Here is a 14226-nt window from a genome sequence, read left to right on the forward strand (position 1 = left end):
ATGTTCTCACTCATAGGTGGGAATTGAACAATGAGAACTCATGGACACAGGAAGGGGAACATCACACTCCGGGGACTGTTGTGGGGTGGGGGGAGGGGGGAGGGACAGCATTAGGAGATATACCTAATGCTAAATGACGAGTTAATGGGTGCAGGAAATCAACATGGCACATGGATACATACGTAACAAACCTGCACATTGTGTACATGTACCCTAAAACCTGAAGTATAATAAAATAAATAAATAAATAAAAATAAAAAGGTCCAAAGAATCCCTGGAAAATAATAATAATTTTTTTATTTTGGAGGATAGATATAAAGATATTTATGATATAATTATGTCTTCTTTTCTGTGTGTTACAAATATTTTATAATAAAGCATTAATTTAAAAAAAAAAAGTTCTGAGAACTTAAATATTTCACCCACAGTCATACAGCTAGTAGAGGTTGAAGCCAGAAGTAGATGCACTATTTCTTAACTATGAGGCCCGTGTGCTTTCTGTTGCACCACTCTGAAAAGCAGTACTGTATCCCTCCAAAGACACAAACATGGATGTTCCCATGGCAACATAAACAGATAAGGGTAAAACTCTCAAAGATCTCCTGTAGATGCACTAAATGGGAAGCCTCTACCACAAACACATTTTTTGAATAAACTCTTTGAAGGGAGAAGACCTTCTTGATCATGTCCCAGCATAGTCTGGCCACAGGCATTTTAAAGATTCAAAATTCATTATAAAAATGAATACGAAATATTTTCCCTTTTGGACTTCAATGATACGTTCCAACTCTTCTAGTTCGGCCTTAAAAATAAGTTTAAAATGTATAATCAAATAAGCAGATGGAAGAATGCCAGTTTTACCCCTCATTACTGGTAGTCTATGCAAAACCATCTGATTTTAATCTTTTCACTTGATTTCCCTCATGTTTTAAAAATTCGTCCAGCCAGTGAGGAATAAATGCCAAACAAGTATAGTGTTATGTCTGGGGCTTGCCAGAAATTCAAATGTAGGCATTACCAGTTTGCTATAAAAATCAGTGTAAGAAATGTTTTAATTCCACAAGCAGAAGCACAAATGCACTCTCCCCACCCCCTTAAAAATCACGTTAAGAAAAAAGATTTTCCTTTTCTGGAATTTAAAGAGAGCTTAGCTTATAAGAAGAAAACAATACATTTAGAAGAGAAAAGAAGATGGACTTTACTAATCTCTCCATTTTTCTTTTCCCATTTCTTCTTCACATTTCCATTGTGCCAACAGTAAAATTGTTTTTTAGAGTGCTAATTAAAGCAAATTCTAGCAAAAAATATTGGTATTTATCTGTTACTGGCTTAGGAAGCATATGTGTATTGCCAGACAAAATTTAACTGACATTATTTAATCAAGCAATACAACTGTTTTGCATGTAAAGTGAATTCGGAAAATCCTATTTACTAGTGCCTGAGAGCACTTTACAAGAACCATATATGGTTTCAAATATTAACAAACACTATCAAATGGAGAGAATATGATTTCCAAATATCCTATCTTGTTTAGTGAAGAAAGTATAGATTATATTTACTGAATCTTGATTTAAAAAAAGAATTTTTCTACTATTAAAGGTGAATCATCATAAAGCCAAGATAGAAAAACAGAGAGAGAGAGAGAGAAAGAGAGAGACAGATTTTAAACACAGTAAGAAGAGACTTCCAAGCTATTTTCAGGGTAGAAATAAATATTATCTTAGTTGTAGTTGCATCTGTAGACATATCTTTACAGTCTTTTATATTTGTTAACCCAACTAAGAATCTAAAATGTTTTCCAACTCTACTGCCCTGGTTTTGCATTTAGTAAGGCATTAAATCCTCAGGATTTGTGAATAAGCTTTCTTCCAACCTATAGAAATGGTTCTAATAGTGTTCCAGAATTAGAAATAATAAAAAGTCACCAAACTGAGAATCCTGTCACTCTGCTTACTCTCCTCCCCTTTCCAGGTCCCACTCATATGTCACCTCCTCTCTTCCTGGACAACAACCTTGAAAAGTGGCCTCTCTTTCCCTTCTATCTGACACTACCACATATGTCAAGTATGACTAACTCGTGCAGAAAAGGAGTTTATTTCAAGAATATTGAGGAGCTAAAGGCACAGGAATTGACCATAATTGTAGTGATTGATATCTCAGCAGAGCTCAGCAACCAGGTCAGTCAAAGGGGTTAACAATTTCATCAGCTACAATTGTATTTTTCAATTTTTGAATCACTCTGGAAGACAGTGGAACAGGCATGATCTGGTTCACAAGATCTCACTTGACTAAAAAAATGCAGAGCACTTTGATTTATAGCTCTCCAAGACTGCAAGAGGAAAATAATTCCAAAAACTGAATTGGGTACTGTTGCTGAAAGAAGGAGGAATGCATGTTGAGCAAATGGTGACTGCACTACTCATATATCAATTCATCAGGCTCTGCCTACCAATGTCCTTTGGTTTTCATCCTCAAATGTTATTTAGGTTGCATTTTGTAATTTAACTTTTACTTATCTTCATCTTTCCTACTACACTGTCAGCACCTCAAAAGCAAAAATAACTTCTTTCTTTAAATCACCTACAGTGCTTCGTATAAAGCAAATGCTCAATAAAATTTTATTGATTTACAACTAGAAATAACTTCTTAAAGGTCAGTTTCACTTCACAGTAAAATCACTTTCTGTGTTTTTCCATTCAACCTCTTAAAAAGACAGGTTTTCAATATTTGCAGCTGTTTGTTCTTTCAACAATATTTAGTATTTTGTTGGGAAGAGGAATTGCTGGGAGTAGTTGCTGAGTACAGAAAGAATGTGTCAACAGATGAGGAGCTTAGCATTCACACAGGGCATATTAATCTTAAATATTTACTTCACTGTAAAGATATCAGTGATTACCAAGTGATGAAACTGTGCCCAATGAACTGCAGGATCTGAGCTCCAAGACTCAAAATTATGTCTGACCACTTTATATTGTTTACTGAAAATACTGCACATTGGACGAGGGTTCTAGCCTTCATAGTGACAAACAAAAGGCTCTGTGCAGGGGGTTATCATCAGAGCTCTAGAGGCACATTTCCCACAGCTGTTAGTAACAGGCAAACAGTGGCCTGCAAAGCAAACCATGAAAACATGATACCTGCCTTTTCCTAACTGGCTGTTTCACTCTGTGTGTTATTTGCTCCCTTTGGCCTCCAGTTCCCTCTCCTGAAAAATAAAGGTGCTAGACTACAGCATCTCTATGATCATTCCCAACGCTACTATTCTCTGAATCTATGTTTCCGTGACTCTCATCTTCAAATAAACAAAGCATACCTTACTACTGCTACTAGTTCTAACAATAATGGCTAACATTTACTGAGTTCACACTAAGACTGGAAGATTTACATAGCTGTTATTATTCACCACAATCTTATCAGGTAGACATTAATTATCTCCATGTTATGTGTGAAAAAAAAAAGCTGAGATGTATATATGAAAAAACTGAAGATGCAACTAAATAGCAACTTAACCTAAGATCACAAAACTAAAATAGGGTCAGGATTCATATCCAATTCTATTTCACTCCAGAGATTGGGCTATCAATTGCTGTAATCTACAAATTTGCAAAATCTACAATTTTGCAAATATCCACTGTAACTGTAAATTCAGCCATGTTAAATCAGTACCTAAGCTTCTGACTAGAAACAGTGTTTTAGAGCATTAAGCATAGATAATCAAATAGCCACAACCATTTTGATATCAGAACACAGTTCTCTTTTTGCTGTGGTACATTATCATTTCTCTGTGGTACATTTTGACGTATCACCACGATGTTCATATGCCTGGATTGAGAAAGAAGAGTAGTTAAGTAACCATCATCCAATCCAACAAGATCCATGGAATATCTATTTCCAGCGGTTGCAGCTGTCTGGAGTGAGGTAGAAGACTTCCATCTCAATTACTTAAAAGTAGTGGTTCACTATTATAGATGATACCTCTGGAAAGGAAGATCAAATATGTGTTTGCTTGTTATATTTGCTGAAGTCTTGCCTCAAACAAAATTGTACAAAAGTAAGTTTATTTTTGTCACCTTCATTTTTTCAATGCCACCCTTTCAGTAGTGCTTCTTCCTCTGCTCAGGCTTCATACTCTCATTCTCTCCTTTTTTCAAATCCTGATCTTATAAACCTTCAAGACACATAAATGTCTCAAGGTGTGTATGAATGAAAGCAAAAGGTATGAGTGCAGAGACTATCTGTGTTGACATGACTTAATTAAGAATACAGACCAGCTATGTCATCATGAATTAGTTATTTCTTCCAGGAAACTTTGCCTAGGAGAGGTAAAGCTGTAAACCAATGAAAAAAAAAAAAAAAAAAAAAAAACACCTCACTGTTTGCTTCAGGAAATTTCTACAGAGTACTTATCAGAGATAAGAGTCTGCTCACCTGGGCAAACATTTTCTTATCATACCAAATTTACCCAAGCCTTGTTTCAAGACCCTCACTTCACAGGGTCTACAAATTTTTAACTATTATATTACAAATTTTGCCCAATTCAAATGAGTTCCTCAGTTTGAAAGACATACTTCAAACCACGTGAGCTCAGACCCCAAGGTACTAAAATTAAATCATTTCTGACTTTCTCCTTCTGAGTCACTGTTATGACTATTAAGGTAAAGTTCTTTCTAACTGCAGTGAGCTCTAATAAATTTAGCATTGCTTTATTAATAGGTTGCCTGGTGATTTGGGGAGGAGTCCAATAGGCATTATATGTAAAATGTATTACTTATATGTCTCTAGGTTACAGCAGCCTGGGAAAACAATGTTCAAGTACATTATATCATTTCTCTGATTAGTTACTGGAAAAGTCAAGAGTTAAATATGCCCACTTAGTCATAATTGCAGAATCTCAGCTCCAAAACTACCAACCTATTTCTTTTTCATTTTATTTTATTTTTTTTTAAAGCAAGGTCCTGCTCTGCAGCCCAGGCTGGAGTGTAGTGGCACCATCATATTTCACTGCAGCCTTGGCCTTCAGGGCTCAAATGATCCTCCCATCTCAGCCTCCTGAGTAACTGGGATTACAGGCACATGCCTTCACATCCAGCCTATATATATATATATATTTTTTTTTTTGAGATAGCGTCTAGCTGTGTCACCTAGGCTGCGGTGCAGTGGCATGATCTCAGTTCACTGCAACCTCCACCTCCCAGGTTCAAGCAATTCTCATGCTTGAACTACGGGCATGTGCCACCATGCCCAGCTAATTTTCTTTGTATTTTCAGTAGAGATAGGGCTTCACCATGTTGCCCAGGCTGGTCTTGAACTCCTGGGCTCAAGCAATCTGCCCTCCTTGGCCTCCCAAAGTGGTGGGATTACAGGCATGAGCCACCACACCCAGCCCCAGCCACTTTTTTTTTTTAAAGAATTGTGTAAGTTGGATTCCTAGGTATTTTATTCTCTTTGAAGCAATTGTGAATGGGAGTTCACTCATGATTTGGTTCTCTGTTTGTCTGTTATTGGTGTATAAGAATGCCTGTGATTTTTGCACATTGATTTTGCATCCTGAGACTGCTGAAGTTGCTTATGAGCTTAAGGAGATTTTGGGCTGAGATGATGGCATTTTCTAGATATACAATCATGTCATCTGCAAACAGGGACAGTTTGACTTCCTCTTTTCCTAATTGAATACCCTTTATTTCCTTCTCCTGCCTGATTGCCTTGGCCAGAACTTCCAACACTATGTTGAATAGGAGTGGTGAGAGAGGGCATCCCTGTCTTGTGCCAGAAGGACCTCTTCAAGGAGAACTACAAACCACTGCTCAATGAAATAAAAGAGGATACAAACAAATGGAAGAACATTCCATGATTATGGGTAGGAAGAATCAATATAGTGAAAATGGCCATACTGCCCAAGGTAATTTATAGATTCAATGCCATCCCCATGAAGCTACCAATGACTTTCTTCACAGAATTGAGAAAAACTACTTTAAAGTTCATATGGAACGAAAATGAGCCCACATTGCCAAGTCAATCCTAAGCCAAAAGAACAAAGCTGGAGGCATCACGCTACCTGACTTCAAACTATACTACAAGGCTACAGTAACCAAAAGAGCATGGTACTGGTACCAAAACAGAGATATAGACCAATGGAACAGAACAGAGCCCTCAGAAATAATACCACATATCTACAACTATCTGATCTTTGACAAACCTGACAAAAACAAGAAATGGGGAAAGGATTCCCTATTTAATAAATGGTGCTGGGAAAACTGGCTAGCCATATGGAGAAAGCTGAAACTGGATCCCTTCCTTACACCTTATACAAAAATTAATTCAAGATGGATTAAAGACTTAAATGTTAGACCTAAAACCATGAAAACCCTAGAAGAAAACCTAGGCAATACCATTCAGGACATAGGCATGGGCAAGGACTTCATGTCTAAAACACCAAAAGCAATGGCAACAAAAACCAAAATTGACAAATGGGATCTCATTAAACTAAAGAGCTTCTGCACAGCAAAAGAAACTACCATCAGAGTGAACAGGCAACCTACAGAATGGGAGAAAATATTTGCAATCTACTCATCTGACAAAGGGCTAATATCCAGAATCTACAATGAACTCAAACAAACTTACAAGAAAAAAATAAACAACCCCATCAACAAGTGGGCAAAGGATATGAACAGACACATCTCAAAAGAAGACATTTATGCAGCCAAAAGGCACATGAAAAGATGCTCATCATCACTGGCCATCAGAGAAATGCAAATCAAAACCACAATGAGATCTCACCTTACACCAGTTAGGATGGCAATCATTAAAAAGTCAGGAAACAACAGGTGCTGGAGAGGATGTGGAGAAAAAGGAACACTTTTACACTGTTGGTGGGACTGTAAACTAGTTCAACCATTGTGGAAGTCAGTGTGGTGATTCCTCAGGGATCTAGAACTAGAAATACCATTTGACCCAGCCATCCCATTACTGGGTATATACCCAAAGGATTATAAATCATGCTACTATAAAGACACATGCACACATATGTTTATTGTGGCACTATTCACAATAGCAAAGACTTGGAACCAACCCAAATGTCCAACAATGATAGACTGAATTAAGAAAATATGGCACATAGACACCGTGGAATACTATGCAGCCATAAAAAATGATGGGTTCATGTCCTTTGTAGGGACATGGATTAAACTGGAAACCATCATTCTCAGCAAACTATCACAAGGACAAAAAACCAAACACCACATGTTCTCACTCATAGGTGGGAACTGAACAATGAGAACACTTGAACACAGGAAGGGGAACATCACACACCGGGGCCTGTTGTGGGGTGGGGGAAGTGGGGAGGGATAGCGTTAGGGGATATACCTAATGCTAAATAACGAGTTGGTGGGTGCAGCACACCATGGCACATGTATACATATGTAACAAACCTGTACATTGTGCACATGTACCCTAAAACTTAAAGTATAATTAAAAAATATTTAAAAAATAAAAATAAAAGAATTGTGTAGAGATGGAGTCTAGCTGTGTTGGCCAGACTAATCTTGAACTCCTAGCTACAAACAATCCTCCCACTTTAACCTCCCAAAGTGCTGAGGTTATAGGCATGAGCCACATGCCTGGCCAAAAACTACCAATGTATTTCTAAAAGACCCGAAATATGTCTCAAATATACTCCCAACCCAATCTTCTCATTATCCATTCACTACTGAGGCTTCTACTACATTCAGATTTAAATAAAGGAAACAGCACTATAATTGGAAGCCAGTATTAAGCTTCTCCCTTGGCTGTGCAACTACTGGCATCCACTAACTTCACTGACCCGGCTGACCACCACTTAGATCATTGCTGGCTTAGCATTCTGAGCTGACCACATGTTTAAAGCTAGCCAAAGCCAGTGCTGCTCATGCCACTGCTTCCAGGGCTGAAAGTGAGGAGAACTCATAGTGAGGACTGCTCATGAGGTTACCCTGTGTAAGCCATTACCTGCTGCACATATGTGTAGGGCTAGTGGGTGGCCACATATTACCATTATTGATGAGCACTTAAACAATGAGGGGAAAATGAGTAGAATATAAAGAATTAAAAACATATTTTATTCATTTATTCCTTCTTTCATGCACTCAACAAATATTTTAGTGTCTTCTGACTGTGACAAGAAGTAATTCATTAATGTTCTCAAAGTGTTAGTACCTATAGAGCAGTTTTGGCATCCATTCATCATTCACCCCCATCTATACTGAGCACCTTCTATGTCACAGACAATGCATCTCTGTGTATGAACAAGACAGACAGTCCTCACCTATCCCAAAAGAAGAGTGAGGAAACAGATAATGAAACAGTTGGAATACAGAATGACAGGTTCAGTGTAGGGGAAGTAGAGGGTGCTAGAAGAGCAAAAAGATAATGAACCAATCCAGATTTAAAAACCAAGGAAGGCTCTTGGAGTAAGTAGTCTGTGAAGTCTCAGAAGCAAAGGAAAACATCATATATTCAGGGAATGAAAAGTTCAGGATGGCCAGAATGTATAATGTGAAATAGGAGGACAGGGGACATGTGAAGCTGAAGATTGGGGAATAGACCATGGAAAGTCATGTTGAGGATTTTGCAATTTATTCTCAGAGGGAAAAGAAGGCTATTTATGGCTTTAACCAGAAGCGTAAATCTATCAAATTTTCAGAGTGGTTACTCTGGAAACATTGTGGGAAATGAATTAGAAGGCAGCAAAGAAGAATCAGGAAGCCCTACTAAGAAGCTATTAAAATAACTCAAGCAAGAAATTATGGTTTCCTGGACTAGTGTGTGGTAGCAGCAATGATGAGGGAAAAGAAGGTGGGACAGATCTGAGAGACAGGGAAGGGGGGGGGAAATAGAATTGATAGCCCGTGATGATTGGCTGGCAGGGTAAAGGAAGTGGGAAGTCATCATTCTCAACCGATGAGTCAGGTCACATCGCTCCTCAGCTAAAAATCCTTTGGTGTTTCCCATCTCACTCAGAATGAAAGCCAAAGTCTGTACAGTGGGCTACAGGGACTGATGAAGCCTACACCAAACCCACCACCCTACTTACCCCTACCCCATTGCCTCCTGCAAGCTCACTCCACCTCACTCACACCAATCTCCTGGTGGTACCCAAGCATTTCTGGCACTATCTTGCCTCAGAGCCTTGCCCTTGCTATTTATTCCATCCAGATAACAATATGGTTCATACTCTTGCCTTCTTCAAGTCTTTGTTTAAATATCACCTTTTCACTGAGGCCTCTTCTGATTATACCACTAAAGATTTCAGCCTCCATGACAGTACTCCAAATTTTCTTTTTAATGCCTGTCACTCTTTGAATTATGATGTACAGTTTATTTATTTTGGTTATTAACTATCTCCCACTATTTGGATATAAGCTCCTTGAATTGAGGCAGAGTTGGATCTTGTTTTGTTCATTGCTGTATCCCCAGTTCTCAGCACAGTGGTTAGGATGTAGTAAGCATTCAATGTTTATGAAATGAATTAATGGGCCATCCCCATGTCTGTAGCCTGACCAACTAGTCAGATGGTGGTTCCAATCACTGAGATAGGAAAGATGAGTGGTAGGTAAGTTTCAAGTTCAGTTTAGGATCATTTGGGGAGTCCCCTTGCCAGTACCAAAACTAATATTATCAGCATGACACTGGTATTAGTCTGTTTGCATGCTGCTGATAAAGACATACTTGAGACTGGGCAATTTACAAACGATAGAGGTTTAATTGGACTTACAGTTCCACATGGCTGAGGAGGCCTCACCATCATGGCAGAAGGCAAGGAGGAGCAAGTCACATTTTACATGGATAGCGGCAGGCAAAGAGAAAGCCTGTGCAGGCAAACTCCCGTTTTTAAAACCATCAGATCTTGTGAGAGTCATTCACTATCACAAAAACAGCATAGGAAAGACCACCCCCATAATTCAATCACCTCCCACTGGGTTTCTCCCATGACATGTGGGAATTGTGGAGTTACAATTCAAGGTGAGATTTGGGTGGGGACACAGCCAAACCATGTCATTCTGCCTCTGACCCCTCCCAAATCTCATATTTTCATATTTCAAAACCAATCATGCCTTCCCAACAGTCTCCCAAAGTCTCAGCTCATTTCAGCATTAACCCAAAAGTCACTAAAAGAAAATTTCTCAGGACTTAAAAGTGTGAGTCTGTTGACTGAAATGGCTCATTCAGTGCTCCACTCATGAGATAAGGCTCACAGCAAGGCACATTAGTGTGAAAGTTCAGAACACCTGGTAAAACAGAAGATCCTAAAGTTTGACAGGAAAGTCAAAAAGTCACATAAAAAGGAAAAAGAAAGTGAAAATGGCATCTGAATTCTCACTAGCAACACAGCAAGTCAGAAAACAATAGAGCAAAGCCTTCAAAAATTGAAGTGAAAATAAATTTTAGTCTAAAATACTATACTGAGCTAATCAAGAATGTAGAATTTTTCAGGCATGCAATGATTCACAATATTTATCTCACTTGTGTGTCTCCTTTCCTATTATGCAACCAGAGTATGTGCTTCAACAAAGTTAAAGGGTAAATCAAGGACTAGGGAGACATGGCACTAGGAAGCAGTGGATCCAACACAGGAAAAGTGACAATGGAAGTTCTGGGATGACAACTGTGCAGCATGTCCAGAAAACTACCTGTCAGATTGTTGGGGCAGGAGGATGGATTGAGGTCTCTAGCAAAAAAGAAATGAAATAGTTGATCATCCCATGTTTGATTATCTGGAAAATATTATCAATAAGCAGTTGAAAGGTCTATCGCACAGGTCATAGGTAATAAAAACTAAGCAAATTTTTAAAAAATCAATTATTAACATTAGGAGAAAACAAAAAGTCACGTAAAAGAGGAAATATCATACACATAGTAGAGTGTATAGTTCAGCAATGAACAATATTTATCTTAGCATACAAACATGAATGTTCACTTTCATTTAAATTAAAATTTGCAAAAAGAGAATAGCTGACAGATTATATTGTATATGAAAAATTTGAGAAATAAACCACATTAAATAAAGTTTAAAAAATAATTGGAATTAATTTTACATCATTTGGTGGTTCTGTATTTAAATATTCAATTTTAGTGTTTATTTGATAATTTCCTCTGTGTCTCTGTGAAAATCCTATTAAGTAGATCCTGGAAGTCATGGATTAATAATTCAAATTTGTTATCTAGTCTTTCTTTCCCACCTGTTTTTTTCTTTATACTACTTTCTGCATCTTTATCTTCATACTCTTTATTTTTATTTTAAATTTTATTTAGTTAATTTAATAATCATTGTGTATTTTATATACTAATATTTCATTTCCAGGAGCTCTTTCTTCTTCTCTTTCACAGCATTCTTGTATATTTTTGAGATCATTAATTATAGTTCCTTGGATGTTCTCTACTGTTCTGTGTATTGTTTCTATTTCAGATAACTATTTTTTCATAATTTGGTTTCTCTTTTTCATCTGGAAATGTCAGCAAATCTCAAACATTAGCCTGCTTCACAATCCCCCAAAAGGCTTATTAAAACACAGATTACAGAGTTGCATCCCCAGAGTTTCTGATTCAGTAGGATGGGGTTGGCCAGAGAATTTGCATTTCTCACAAGTTCCCAGCAGATGCTACTGCTGCTCGTCCAGAGACTAAACTTTGAGGACTTACTGTCTGAGGCACTGTGGAGTTGTATACCTTGACAAGTAAAGGTGACTCATGCATGTAAAGATTAAAGACCTGCTTTGGGTTCTCTGTCCAGGCCCTTCCTCAGAAGAACCCCTAGGCTATGGTTTTAGCCAGAATGTAGGGTTTTGTGGATTGGGCTTAGGATGGACTCAGTTTGGATGGTAGCAATTTAAAAATTTTAAACATGTTGCACATCTTGGTAGAAAATTACTGTGCAAATAAAACATATAATGTATACAAGAGTATAACATTCTTATAATTCCAAAAGCTGTGCTTGCAAAATAGGTAGTTTTCATAGAAAAGAGCAGAGAATAAATTACAAAGATGTTTCCAGTAAAAGCTTAGGATGTAGGATGTCACTGTGACTTTAGCTATGGTAATATAAAAGAATGAGAAAATTGCATAATACATCCTGATTATTCTTTATTAGCTATTGAAATCTTCCTGCTGATGAGTGGAAATTTGAGAATTGAGCTGCAGCCTCCCAAGTGACAATGACATTGAACAACCTGTAAATTATGTATTTTCAGCAGTAAAAGGGCAATAAGTATATTCTTTAAGAGTGTCCATCTCATAAAAGATATTATCATTTATGGTTTTCCTTTTCATTGGTTCTAATTGTCTTGCAAATCCTAGCCTGCAATGGTTAAAAGTAAGACAAACAGCTCTGTCTAGTGGCAAATTTGATCATTGCAACCAAAGTCAAGAACAGTTCTCAAATCAAATTCTTTTTAAAAATCTGTCTAAAACTTGGCAAGCAAACATGACAGGAGGTAGCTGTTTTAATCCTTGCTCAGGAGACACAATGGGTAAACACTAAAAGCCATCAGTCATGTCGTCTCCATTTGGGACTTGTCTCAGCAGTTAAGAGAGACAGGCGCAAAACCCAGCTCAGTAATTTAATTGAAAGGGAAATACTTTGTGAAATTATGCTTTTCAGATAACTTTGTAAAACATAGGTGCAAATCTTAGCCTGTTCTTATCTTTACCCTCCTGTATTTTTTCCCTTTCCTCTCTCCTGCCTTTCAGAGAAATCTGGAATTCAACTATAAGTCAGAATCTGTCATTTTTCATATAGCGGAGATAAGCCACTGCATGGCAGCTGGGGTTCCCTGCCTTTGACAATTGTGTCCACAAAGCATTCCAGTATGTGAATAAAACACTATGTGGAGAAAATGAAGAACAGCAGCTATTACCTCCCAATTCCACCATGAAGCACTTGGAAAACGGCAGTCTTTTTCTTGTGAGCACTGGTACATCAGGACAAAAACTTACCTTTTTCCATGCCTTTCCACTTTTATAAAATAATGTGAAGCATCTTATGATAAATTTTAAAAAGGACAAATAAAATCAAGTTTTAAAAAAACAGGAGATGAGGAATCCAACTGGTGTAAAATTGGGTCCTGTGGTATTTCCAGATATATGGAATAGAGAAGATATTTGTTGAAGTGAATTAAAACTGGACAGGGAGAATAAAAATTTAGTTGCTTTTTTATGCATGATAGTTACAAGATAATAAGCCTATGGTTATGCTCCAAAGTAAAATGATCAAAGGGTCAAAATATTACATGTGTTTGATATTATAGTCAAGAAGGTAATTAACATTGAAGACGTCAATTAAAAATTAACATATATTCAAGAAACATTTCGGTGTTAAATTACTTAGTTTCTGAAAATAAGAGCAACAACATGCTTGTTAGTTAAAAACAAAAGTACCAAAAAATATAAAGAAGGTTAAAAAAATCCCATAATGCAAGATCTATATGTAGATAAGCACTGCTAACATTGAGTGTATATCCTTTAAGATTGTATTCCCATGGAAAAAGAAGCTATGTGCATTCTTAGGACAGCAATTATTCCTTTTTATACATTAATATTATGCATGTGGGTGAAGACTCATGGTGAACATAGAAAATAAGCTGATTCAATAGGAAATGCAGATAAGCATTTTAAAACACAATTTAAAACAGATTATTCATTAAATGTTTCAAAAGGATGAATTTGTGTAGACAATCCACGTTGTGAGATCAAAAAGGTAAATTTAGAGACCTGAAAGATGTGAATGATACCAATGCTGTCAATTTCATGGTTATAATGAGGCAGGAAGGGAAATAGATGTGTTCTCTCAAACTTTCCCTCAATGGCAACATTCTCCCTAAGTTTTTAAGTTATGTAATGATCACAATATAATATAAGCAACAAACTAAGAAGTCTAAGAATCCTGAGTATGATTTAGTGCTATAATCAAATAAAACCCACCACAAGACTAATGTGACACATATTTAATGATATGCATAATCACTGTAATATTACACGGCAATTTAGTATAAATGGCAAATGATTACTTAAATGACTGAAATTAGCATTACTTTCACACAGCCAAATTAAGCATTTCTAGGGTCAGCTGAGGAGAGAGATAACAAGACAGACTAAAAAGCAGCCACAAGACCCCGCCAAAGAAAACCAGGCAGCTGGGTTCCCCTGATGCTTGGGCGACAGCACAGTGCTGAGAAGGGGAAAGGGAAAAAAATATGG

The sequence above is a fragment of the Hylobates moloch genome, unplaced genomic scaffold, assembly GCF_009828535.3.
Source record: "Hylobates moloch isolate HMO894 unplaced genomic scaffold, HMol_V3 SCAFFOLD_13, whole genome shotgun sequence".
NCBI lineage: Eukaryota > Metazoa > Chordata > Mammalia > Primates > Hylobatidae > Hylobates > Hylobates moloch.